Source organism: Hylobates moloch, unplaced genomic scaffold (assembly GCF_009828535.3).
Source record: "Hylobates moloch isolate HMO894 unplaced genomic scaffold, HMol_V3 SCAFFOLD_17, whole genome shotgun sequence".
Classification (NCBI taxonomy): domain Eukaryota; kingdom Metazoa; phylum Chordata; class Mammalia; order Primates; family Hylobatidae; genus Hylobates; species Hylobates moloch.
Window position 1 is genome coordinate 80,954,531 of NW_026652292.1, and position 8,547 is coordinate 80,963,077.

An 8,547-nucleotide genomic window follows, 5' to 3' on the forward strand; every position below is an offset into this window, starting at 1 on the left:
GCCTCACGCTCCATCCCTGGCCCTGGCGGGCCTCTCCTTAGCCCAAAACACCCCAGAAAGACTGAAATCAATTTTTCTCATCAACAAATGGGCCTTATTTCTAGCCTCCTACATGTGATTCTCCTATTTACCGACACCTGGTCACCCACCTACAGGATTCAAGGGAAAAAGACACAGAGGGTTCCGCCACTGTTTGTTTTGTGTTCACTAGGCCTGAAGGGGTCCTTTTGCTTTTAGTATCTTACCCACTCTCAGAAAGACAATAAAATCACTGCCAATGTTCACAGTACTGTGAGCCTCTTCAGCACCAAGCGTGTTAAGGACAATCTGTGCACCTGTCCTGCCCACAGGGCAGCCAGGACAGACCCCGTGTTACAGAGGAGGGCAGCCAGGACAGACCCCGTGTAACAGAGGAGGGCAGACAGAGGAGGGCAGCCAGGACAGACCCCGTGTAACAGAGGAGGGCAGCCAGGGAGGCTCCTGGGGCCTGAAGCGCTGTGCCCTTGTGACCTCCTCACGTGGCTCCTCACCACCCCCAGGTCTAGGCGGGTGCAGTGGGGCAAATGGCAGCCCCAAAGATACCAGGGCCCAATCCCCAGAAGCTGTGATTGTGACCCTATTTGGAAAAGGATTATGTTAAGGATTCTGAGACGAGGCAATGAGCCTGAATTTCCCAGGTGGGTCCTAAATGCAATCACAGGTGTCCGTAAAAGAGGAAGGCAAAAGGGAGACACAGACCCAGAGAAGGCCATGTGAGAGAATGCCACATGGGGATAGAGGCAGGGCCTGGGGCGATGCAAACACAAGCCTAGCAATGCCGGGAGCCCTGGCAGCTGGGAGAGGCAGGAAGGGTCTTCCCCTAGAGCCTTCGGAGGGGTCACGGCTCTGCCACACCTTGACATCAGGCTTCCAGTCTCCAGAACTGTGACAGGACCAACTGCTACTGGGCTAGCCCCTTGCTGGTGATAATTTGTGCCAGCAGGCACAGGAACTCCTAGGAGGGGTGGGCCAGGCAGTCCTCCTCCTCCCAGGGCCAACTGCCCCAGCCTCGCAGGGAGGAATCTGGCTGCTAAAAGCTGGAATCCACAGAACTGTCCCTCTTGCACACCATCCTCTACTAACTCCCAGCCTGGACTCCAGGCCCCTGGGGTGCAGGGGGCTCTGGCAGGCAGGGCAAGCCAGCCCCTCACCCTGCCTAAAGTGCCTTCACTGCGCTCCAGCTCAGCAGAGCCCGCGGCACTGCTGTCTCCAGCAGCCTGGCACACAGTGGGGGCCAGACCCAGATGCACTCAGTGAAGGCCTGGGTGCCTCCGAGGCGAGCGCCTGTTCCCAGCAGCCAGAGTGCAAGCCTGCAGCGATGCCACCAGCACCATCGCTAATGCTGACCAGGACTTCCAGGTATCAGCCACTGCTTCTAACCGTTTTCCACACATCATGCTATTTAAACCTCACAACAACCTTATTTTATAGACAAACTGTAGCACAGAGTTAGAAAAGATTGTGGGGGTGAGGTGAAGACCGAGGAACAGCAGCCACAGGCCAGGCTGAGCCTTTCCTGCCACCCTCAGTGAGCCTGGAGGAGCCCAGCCTAGCACACCTGCGTGGGGTCCAGGGGTCCAGGGTCATGGGCCTTTGGAAAGTCAAAGAAGAGCCCATAGGCCCTATCCTTACGGTGCTCACATCAGAGGAAGGCAATAAAGGACGCACAGTCTCTCTGTCACCAGGCTAGTCAGGTTAGTTGACCTATCCAGGAAATGCATCTATTCTAGGTATGGAAGTCAGGTGTTGTTAGGGGAAGAACTTTCTCTTAGCTGGAGTGCTCACTCCCTGATCACTTGAACTCTCTATGAGAAAAACAAGCATACCGCCAAAGACCAATGCCTGGCTACTAATCCAAGTGCCAGCAGCTCTATCCGTAAACTAACAGTCTCCCACATTCTCCCATGCTGCTAAATCAAGTTCCAACCAGACACAAAATACAAAAACCAACTCTGGGAGGTCCTGGAGAGCTATGAAAAGCAGGCAGAAAGTGGAGGGGAGTTGTCCCCTGAAAGGAGAGAGCTGCACCAACTAAAACACGTGTTTCTAAAAATGGCTAGAGCACAGGTAGAAGTCGTGATCCTCGCAGCTTAAAGAGTCCAAGATAGGGCTTGGTGAGGGCAGGGTGGCTGAACAGTGAGGGGCATATCTCAGAAAGGAGGTCACTGGGGAAGACGCAGTCCTGAGATCTGTTAGTAAATTCTGCGTAGGTCCTGGCCAGTGGTGAGCCATCCATGCACAGAGAGACCCCAGAGTCCAGTAGAAGGAGGCGGCCGGAAGGTCAACAGCACCAGAGACTGCAGCAGAGATTTGCAGTTGAGTCCAGACAAATTAACTTCCAGAACAAAATCAACACTCTTCAGAAAAAAGAAGAAGTCGGCCAGGCGCGGTGGCTCACGCCTGTAATCTCAGTACTTTGGGAGGCCGAGGCGGGCGGATCACCAGGTCAGGAGATCGAGACCATCCTGGCTAACATGGTGAAACCCCATCTCTACTAAAAATACAAAAAGAAATTAGCCGGGCATGGTGGTGGGCACCTGTAGTCCCAGCTACTTGAGAGGCTGAGGCAGGAGAATGGTGTGAACCCGGGAGGCAGAGCTTGCAGTGAGCTGAGATCGCGCCACTGCACTCCAGCCTGGGCGACAGAGCGAGACTCCGTCTCAAAAAAAAAAAAAGAAAAGAAAAGAAAAAAAAAGTCACTACAGTCATCATCTACAATGTCCAGTACACCATCAAATATGACTAGATGTTCAAAGAAACAGGAAGATATGACCCATAGTCGGAAGAAGCCAACAGAAATTGATCCTGAGATAATGCAGGTGTTGAAATTAGCAGAGAAGAACATTAAAGCTGCTAGTATGTGTTCAAAGATTTAATGACAATACGATCACAACAAACAAATGACAGAGAAATGGAAACTATAAAAAAAAAGTGAAAATTCTAGAAATAAAAACTACTGTAACTGAAATTTTAAAATTCACTAAACAAACTTAAATAGCAGTTTGAAGATGGTGAAAAATTACATATCCAAGAAGTTCAACAAACCCTGAGCAGGACAAATACAAAGCAAACCCTCCTAAGAACATCACAGTCAAACTGCTGGAAGCCAAAAATCCGGAGAGGAGCTTGAAAGCACATCACCACATAACACAAAGGAGCAACGCAGCTACCAGAGTGACTGACTTCTTAGAAACAGCAAAGGGGCAACATGACAAGACTATGAAAAAATAAAATGAAAAGTAAAAATTGACAGGTGTGGGGGTACATGCTTGTGTTCCCAGCTACTCAGGAGGTTGAGGTAGGGGGATCGCTTGAGCCCAGGAGTTTGGGGCTGCAGTGAGCTATGACTGCACCACTGCACTCCAGCCTGGGCAAAAGAGTGAGACTCCATCTCTTAAAAAAAAAGAAAAATTGAACAAACATCAAAGAGATCAACAAGATGAGAAAAAAGAGAATTAGAGGATCAACCTAGGAGGTCCAACCTCCAAATAAAAGTTCCAGAAAGAGAAAACAGCAAAACTGAAAGAAAATTATCTTTGAAATTTAAAAACTTCTATCCTCAGACTGAAAGGGCCCACGGAGTGCCCAGCACAATAAACGGAAGCAGATGCCATGATCAGGTTTCTCCAAACACTGAGGGAAAAGAGCCGCTTCTATGAGCTTGGGGCAGGAGAGATCACACACAGAAGAACTGAAATCAGAATGGCATCAGACTTCTCAACAGCACGGAAACCAAATGCAATGAAGCAACATTTTCAAAATTCTGAAAAAATCATTCAGTCTAAAATTTTATACCCAGCTAAGTTAAGAGGTAACCGGAGAGTAAAATAAAGATGTTTTCTAAATCAAGGACAAAAAAAAATACCTATGTGATGTTTCTTAGGTATCAAAAGAGTAGGACTTCAGCAAAATGAGGAGTGAGCCAAGCAGAGAGAGAAGAGCAGGAACCAGTGCACAGGGAGCCCCACAGATGGAGGACAGCAGGGGGAAATGCGGGTGACAGCGGCGCAGCAGGTCTCCTGGAGACCAGGGCAAACGGGAGCAGAAGAAGGCTCCCAATCACAAAGGGGTGGGGATGGGGCTAGTGTCCTGGATGCAATGAAAAACAAATCATTCTGATAGGTGGGTGATTAGAAGATGCTAATCCGCAGGGCTGTGAGAGAGGACCTGTGCTCAGGGCACTCCTTGGCTCAATAATGAGCAATGCTTAAAGTCACACAGGAGCAAGGACTGTAGATGTCACCAAAAATGGTGATGTGATTATGATGGCACATAGAGGGACAGCGAGGGTGGTGGGACAGAGGAGAGCTAAACCTCCCCTCGGCCTTTGGGAGAAATAAAAAAAATGTCTAAAACAAACTTTAAAGGAGCAGCTTCAACAGCAGTAAATGCCTGAGAAAACAGGCCACTTAGGATCCCGCGTCTGGGGGCTGGGGCCAGGCAGGGCAGGAGAATGCCTACGACTGGACGCTTCAATCCACAGACTCAGCCCTTTTTCAGCCACGCTGGAAGGACAACTAAGATCACTGCTAAGGGACACAAAGATGTAGGAAAAGATATGTGAGTAGAGAGTGTATGCGTATCAGGTATCCCCATGATTACAGAGTTGCAGACAGCAAGTCCACGGAAAAGCAGAAAGAAAAGAAAAACAGAAAGAACTAGATGTTTCTTTTCTCTTTCACTGAAGTCCAGACGTTAAAATATATGGAAGAAGGGAACTTCTAACACAAGAGTTCCTTGCCTAGAGCCCGAGGCAAGAGGCTCCTTCATGGAAGACTCTAGGCAACTTCTGCAACAGCGGCCCCCAAAAACCACAGGTAAAACTGCATGAGCACTGTGTACAGTGTCTAGTTTGGAACTGGTAATGACCCCACCTCCTAAAAAGGCACAGCATGAGTGACCTCCCACAGCCTCTCATGACCGGAGCTTGCATCCTGAGCAAGGCTTATCTTCCTTCCCAGGACACCTGTTTCCAGGACGGCTCCCGCCTCTCCCCGAGGGCAGGGAAGTGAAACCACAGGGACCTTCCCTCGACAAACCCTGCTCATCCCGGGGAAGATGCATGAGATGGCTGCTCCTCGCACACAATGGGAAAAGTGAAGTCCTTTCGAAGACAAGTGAGGAGCCTGCTGTAGGCTGAATAGCAATCCCCAAAGATATCCAGGCCCTAATCTCTGGGACTGTGAAAGCTATACGACAATATGGATCTGCAGATGTAAGGAAACTAAGGCTCCCAGGAGGAGGAGATTATCCTGGACATTTGAAGATAGCAGAGGAAGCCAGGGGCTAGGCGCGGTGGCTCCTGCCTGCAATCCCAACCCTTTGAGAAGCTAAGGCAGGAGGACCACTTGAGGCTAAGAGTTCAAGATCGGCCTGGGCAACATAGTGAGACCCCATCTCCACCAAAAAAAAAAAAAGACAGAAAATATTAGCTGTGCATGGTGGCACATGCCTGGGGTCCCAGCTACTCAGGAGGCTGAGGCAGGAGGATGGCTTGAGCCAGGAGTTCAAGGCTGTAGTGAGCTATGATCGTGCCACCGCACTCCACCTGGGCAGCAAAGTGAGACCCTGTCTCTAAAAAGAGAAAATAAAGAGGAGGAGAAAGACAGAGACGTGACAATGGAAGCAGGGCAGGAGCCGGGAGCCAAGGAATGAGGCGAGCCCCCAGAAGCTGACCAGGGGGGCAAACAGTTTTCCTCCAGCCTCCAGAAACTGACCAGGGAGGCAGTTTTCCTCCAGCCTCCAGAAGCTGACCAGGGAGGCAGTTTTCCTCCAGCCTCCAGAAGCTGACCAGGGGGGCAGTTTTCCTCCAGCCCCCAGAAGCTGACCAGCGGGGCAAACAGTTTTCCTCCAGCCCCCAGAAGCTGACTGGGGGGGGCAGTTTTCCTCCAGCCCCCAGAAGCTGACCAGGGGGGCAAATGGTTCTCCTCCAGCCTCCAGAAGCTGACCCGGGCGGGCAAACGTTCTCCTCCAGTGCCTCGGGAGGGAGCTTGGCCAGCTGACGATGACACCAGTTTCAGCCCAACTAGGGGGAATAAACTTTAGCCATTTTCAGCCACTAAGTGAGTGGTGCTTTGTTACACAGCAATAGGAAACTCATACAACTGGGAAGGGAAATGTTTCTAGGAATTCCACCAAATTCCAATAAAATGTAAAATGCTCTGGGCTTTAGGATTTTGTGTGCTTGAAGCCCCGCAGGTGTTAGGTCGTAACTAATGAGTTGTTTATTCCTTCAGCCTGTTTGTTGTTGTTGTTGGTTTGTCTTTGCTTTCGAGATGGAGTTTTTTGTTTTTTGGTTTTTTTTTTTTTTTGAGACAGAGTTTTGCTCTTGTCACCCAGGCTGGAGTGCAATGGCGCAATCTTGGCTCACTGCAACCTCCGCCTCCCAGGTTCAAGCGATTCTTCTGTCGCAGCCTCCCGAGTAGCTGGGATTACAGGTGCGTGCCACCACACCCGGATAATTTTGTATTTTAGTAGAGACGGGGTTTCACCATGTTGGCCAGGCTGGTCTCAAACTCCTGACCTCAGGTGATCCACCTGCCTTGGCCTCCCAAAGTGCTGGTATTACCGGCGTAAGTCACCGCACCCAGCCCAGCCTGACTGTTTTGCTTGTCCAGTCTCAGACAAAAATAAAGGTCCAAAGACAACGTGACCCGCACACTGCCAACCAGGCCCGCAGAGCCCGCTTAGCCCCCTTCCATCAGCCTGAAGCGCTGACTTCCAGCAGCCTCGGCCCGTCCTCACCTGCTCTACCCCCCGACCTTCCCACAGCAGCAGCCAGGCTGGCTGGGTCCCCAGCCATCACCTCTGGGCCCTCACCACTTCCAGGACCTCACTGAGTCCCAGCTCCCAGCGCCACAGGTCTCCTCGGCCTGGCCACCCCTTCTTCCCCAAGACCCTCATCCTAAACAGGGCAGAAAGGGAGCCAGCCCTTGACCCTGGATTCCCTCCTCTTTGCAGTCCCTGTCCAGTGCCTCCCTCCCACCTCCTGATCCTCCCCATGACATGCCCTCAGGCCACGCCACCCCTGCCCTCTCCTGGGCACTCCACAGATCCTGAGCAGTCCACGTCGAGGGGCCTTTCCTCCGCCCTTATCTTTGTCAACCTCCCTGAGACCTGCAGTCACCACTGCCCTGTCGCTTCTCCCTCTGCTCTGCCAGTCACAGAGGCATCCGCATCATTGCAGTTACCAGGGCTAGAAATGTAAGCCTGTCCGAGGGCAGGTTCCAGCCTCAAGAGGTCTCAGAGACAAGGCTGGACTTGCAGTTTTAAGAAAAAGACCCAGACAGGGGTGCACCAACTTGTGCAGGCTCGGCCACCCCACTGCCCTTGTCTGAGCCCCTGCCCTCAGCCAACATGGCCTCCCCCACCTGCGGAGCATCCAGCTGAGGTACCACGCAGGGCCTGGGCACCCGATATCCATCATCACAAGTCCCCAAAAGCACTGGCCACGATGGACCTTTTTATATCGCTTTTTCAGGGGAAGAAACTTCACACTGTGACAATTACTTTGTAAAGTGAAATATAAACTGCTTCCCTCTTACTCAGAATCGCTCTGCCCTCCCCACGTCGCCTTCTCTAGGGGCAGGCCTCAGCCCCTTCTCTAGCGGAAGGCCAGCAGGACTCCACCCCAGCAGCCCTTGCTGCCCGAAGCAGCCTCTCTGCCCTCCTTGGTAGTCTCCTTGCTGTGAATGGTGGGGCTGCTGCCTTGCCTGGGAAGGCCCCCCAGGGCCCCTTCTGTGCAGGCCTTGCCAGCCATCCTGCACGTCCCTGTGGCCTCAGAAGGGCCCTGCACAGGACAGCAGGGACCACGCTGAGGACTTCAGACAAAGACGCTCTTTAGCCCTTGCGGCAGCCCCAAAGACAGGTCCAATGAGGAAACTCAGGCACAGAGAAGGTGGCCACCTGCCCAGGGACACATTCCCAGCAAGTGACCAGGCAAGTGAGAGGCCAGGTGGTCCTCTCTGTCCACACTCAGGGCTCTGGGCCCCCTCTCTGTTCACCCTCCACTGTCTACACTTCATGGCTCGGGGCCCCCTATCTGTCTACACTCCACAGTCCACACTCCACGGCTCTGGGCCCCCTCTCTGTTCACCCTCCACTGTCTACACTTCATGGCTCGGGACTCCCTATCTGTTTACACTCCACAGTCCACACTCCACGGCGATGGGCCCCTTCTCTGTCCACACTCCACTGTCTAAACTCCGCGGATCTGGACCCCCTATCTGTCTACACTCCACAGTCGACATTCCATGGCTCTGGGCCCCTTCTCTGTCTGCATGGCTATGAGACTCTGTCTACACTCCACAGCTATGGGTCCCCTCTCTGTCTACACTCCACGGCTCTGGGCCCTCTCTGTCTACACTCCACGGCTCTGGGCCCTCTCTGTCTACACTCCACGGCTCTGGGCCCTCTCTCTATCTACACTCCACGGCTCTGGGCCCTCTCTGTCCACACTCCACAGCTCTGGGCCCCCTCTCTGTCTACACTCCACAGCTCTGGGCCCCC

At 52.5% G+C, this 8,547-nt stretch overlaps 1 protein-coding gene across 5 annotated transcripts in view; it reads right to left on the reverse strand.

Moving 5' to 3' along the window:
* Nucleotides 1–8,547, reverse strand: part of RGS12 (regulator of G protein signaling 12) — a 144,963-nt gene that overhangs the window by 135,307 nt on the left and 1,109 nt on the right. The window lies entirely within an intron of this gene.